Source organism: Octodon degus, unplaced genomic scaffold, assembly GCF_000260255.1.
Source record: "Octodon degus isolate 3935 unplaced genomic scaffold, OctDeg1.0 scaffold00205, whole genome shotgun sequence".
Taxonomy (NCBI): Eukaryota; Metazoa; Chordata; class Mammalia; order Rodentia; family Octodontidae; genus Octodon; species Octodon degus.
In genome coordinates, this window is record NW_004524781.1 from 2,138,049 (window position 1) to 2,142,382 (window position 4,334).

The following is a 4,334-nucleotide window of genomic DNA, read 5'->3' on the forward strand; positions in this document are numbered from 1 at the left end:
TGAGCTAAGCTCCTAATTCTTCTTACCCCGCCCATTTCCCATAAGTCTCCTGCCATGCCCGGGAGGTGGGACTTCCTGTCATAGCCCGGTTGCCTAGTTACTCGCACCTTTTACCCGCTGACGTCATTTCCCTGCGCCTCCACTATATATACCCAGCACCTCCCCTGAATAAACGAGACTTGATCAGATTCTGGCTTGTCTCCATTTCTCTGTCTCCTGTCCTTTGTCCCCTCCTCAATTCCCCGCTCCTCTCCCAGGTGACCTTCGTTGACTGACCCGCTGGTTCCGGACAATTAGAGACTGGACCCCGGCCCAGGGCTGTGCCAGCACCTGTCCCCTCAGCTGCGGGAGGGTGCAGGAGGACCCCTGACCCCAGAAGGTTAGTGCGGACCTGCAGGCTATGAGGAGACTTCATTTCAAAACAGTACAACTCAAAAGCTCCTAAAGGAATGAAAAGATGATCAAATGGAAGAAGCTTTAGTGCTAATACTTTACGAGGTGTAAATTCTTCTCTACTTTTCTCTAACTGGTTCTGACATATGACCTCTAAAATTACTTTGCTTATTGTTTATTTACCTATGAGAGTAAGGAATAATATAAGGATGGGAAATCAAGTCAATCTGTGTTTTTTTTCTCTTCTTTTATGGAGTACATGACCTTTTCCTTAATAAGCATGAGAGTATAACATTGGTGTTAGGAGTTAGAATTTATTTCAAGCAAAAATGAAAGAGAAAGAAATAATTCATCATTAGCACTAGTCACCCAAAACGCTACCTTCGAAACTTCATGGAAAAGCTGGCTTGGATTCCACGGTGGTGTGAGCATGATCGCTCAGCTATCGTATCAGCAAATAGACTTGCAGCACAGACTTTATGTTGGGGAAGTTATGGTCAAAGAAGTAAAATAAAATTGCAATCCCAAAGATTTTAGAAAATGCAAAACTAGGCTCAATGTTCAGATCATCACCTAACAGACTAAGTTATGAGATGGTGGATTCTAGAAACCTGTAAATTGTCAAGACTGACTTAAAATGCATATCGATGTATTTTGTTTTTCTTTAATATTTTATTTTTAAAAGAAAAAGCACTACAGAATTTCAATCAAGATAATAAGAGATTCGTAGTGATTAATATATTGTATATTGTTATGTTCAAATTAGTTGTTCAGATTACAAGAGATAGGCATTTATAATTGATCAAATAATATAAACACAAATCATTTTTAATGAACTGAAAGAAGTCAGTGGTATAACTATCTTATTTTATTTCTTATTTTTGCTTTTTTTTCTCCTTTCACACATCTCAATTGTTCTTTCTTTTTAAGTACTTTCTTTCCCTTTCACAATACCTGGTATAGATTTTGGGTCTTACTCTTTCAGTTTCTTACACCAGGGAGACAATATGATGTTTGCACATGTGGGTCTGGTTTATTTCACTTATGAGTATGGTCTCTGGTTGCATCCATTTGACTATAAAGGTCTCAAGTTTGTCCTTCTTTGCAGCTGAGTAGTACTTCATTATGTTTTCTGTGAGGTCCCATAGCCCCCAAGGGAAACAAGGGCTGGAGTCCTCACCCTTCTCATGCAGGACCACAGTGACAAAAAGTGGCTGCCGTGCTGCATCTGCTCCCCATGCAGTGTGCAGTGTGCAGTGTGGAGAGGGAACCCCACCATCTTTCCCTCATGACAGGGGACAAAGAGATGGCTGCTGGGGCCTCAGGGGACTGCAGCAGAGAGAGCTCCTCAGCCACAGGGAGGGGCCAGCCATCCTCGTGGCCAGGCAGGGGCACCGCACTTGTGCCCCCGGTGCCCATGAGCACTTGGGGCCTGCACTCCACCTGCAGCTTCAAATTTACATTAGTGACACCTCCGGGAAATTTAAGCTTGGTGGAACTCTAAGCTTAAATAACTGCTGTAACTTTTGGGGACAGCATTGCAGATGAAAAAAATAGGAATGACAATGAACACACATATTCAGAATAGAAAATGAGTTTGCAAAAAATTTATTTTAAAGAGTTGTCAAGTCCTCCAGAAAACACAAGGGAGAAAAGATAGAATTAATTGCTGTAATTAGCTGCCTGACTCGCCCCTAAAAGAAGCTTTCTTCCACAGTTTGCCTCGGCTGATGGTTTGGGGACATCTTTCTATAGAAGGATGAGAAAACTGGTTCTCCACTGGCATTCTTAGTAGAAGCTTGCTTTTAAAAATTATGAGTCTCGCATTAGTTTCTTAAGAACAGCATCATGTAACAACATTCCTGTCAGCTTCCCAGTGCCTAATTTGGAGGTCGTGCATGTCACCGCAGCAGCCAAGTGCGGACAGCCCTCTGTGCAACTTCTCTCCCCTGTGACCTGCAAGGCTTGGGACATCTCCAGCCTCTTTAAATACTCTACCCTGACTGCATTATTCTTAGAGCCGTTCATGACCACCAGCAATAATTTAGCTTGCACAGCAGCGACCACACACCGCACAAGTCCACCGCTCCTAATATCCACTCTATATAATCTTTCTAAGTGTCCCCGCTGGCGGATTCTGCAACTTTATGGTTTCTCCAACGCTGCCAAATAGAAGAGTGGCAGCGACGGAGAGACGGCGCAGTGGAAATAGACGTTTCCCAGAAATCCTGGGTGTCAGCAGGCGCTTTCACAGTGGCCCTGGGGCTGGCTCGGGGGGAGCGCCAGGACCGGACAAGAGCAGGAGGACAGGAAGCCCAGAAAGGGGTGGTCTTAGAGAGAGTATTTATTAAAATATTTCCAGGGCCGGCCAAAGAGCTCAGCGGATTAAAGCGCCGGCAAGCAGGCGTAGCGGCCGGTGTGCGATCCCCGGACCTGCCGTGCCGGCCCTGCCCTCTGGGCGTGCTGAGACTGCAATTGAGACGGGGCGTGGTGGTGCGCGCCTGTAATCCCAGCTGTTGGGGGGGCTTTAAACGGGAGGATCACTACGAGTCTGATCTAGTAGTGAGACCCTGAACACCCTGTAGACACTTCCCTACAATATTTCCACTTCATTCTAGTGGATCAGTGCTGTCATGGCGGGGTGTCTCCTCTCAGCTGTCCTCACAGAGCATCTCTAGGTGACGCCTCGCTGTCAGACCCTGGGTCGGCCCTCTGCGGTGCTGTGAGCGCAGCGCAAGATCCCTGAAGCTGGACACCGCTGCGCACCGCCTGCGGTGAGCTTCAGTCCGTAGGGACGGCGAGACCCTAAGACAACGACTGGGTGTGGAGGAGAGCAAGCGCACTGGTCGGAAACGGGACTGCTTTCCACTTCATTAAGGGTTCTGCGCTGTGCGGAGCGCTGTTTGTGTACGGCTGGCAGTGAGGCGGTAGCAGCCTGCAGCATGACGTCACAATGTCCATGTCGTCACAGTGCTCATGACGTCACAGTGTTCCTGGCCTCACCAGGCAACAGGGGTTCCGGGCCACCGTTATGATCTATGGACCACTATTTGTACAAGGGGCGATTGAAAGACATGATGAATATTTAAATTTTAAAGCTCTTACTGCACAAAATGACACATTGTTAAGAATGATGGCACAAACGTATGTGAAGGGAGGGGCAGGATTTTGGGAGTAAAGACAGTGCGTCTTTAATTATAATAATTTTAAAACTTAAGCATACAACATATTTTCTGATTGCTCCTTATAGACCAAGCATTTAGGACAATTTCTGTCACATAAAAGCTTCACAGCACATCCCCGTCAGCCCTACTTGGCCGATCTGGCACTGTGTGACTTCTAGCTCCTGCTCAAGGTAAAAATGGGCACGAAAGGTAAACGTTTTGGATCAGCTCGGGCACCAGAGTGCCGCAGCAGCAGCACCCCTCAGCAGGCAGGACTCGCGGTGGGTGAACGTATTCCGAGCACAGCGCTTTCCGCAGGGTGAGGGACAGCAGCAGTGTGCGTTTTAGTGTGCAAATCTGTTTTTGAAAGGATTTTAAAAGTCCCAGGATCTTCAGCATACTTTGTATGTATGCTTCATCACTGACTCCAGTGTCATGAACAACTTCTCTTTACTTTGATCTTAATATATAATTATATTGTCCTAGTTTTTTTTTTCTTTTTGAGGAACAGTGGACTCATCTATTATGTTTGTTTCTAACTATAAAGCTGGGACAATAGCTTTTACTTGTTCAGAGTTCTTAATACCCATTGTGGTTGTCAAGGGGCTGGTACCTGCTAATACATCAGAAACGTCACGGGAACTGGGCTACCACAGTCCCGGTACAGGAGTTCTCATAGTTGTTTGCCATTTAAAACTATTGTCTGTCTTATCCAGACCACGGTAACTAATAATGTGGACCAGGCAATTTATGCGTCTTCACTTTTTTTTTTTTTTT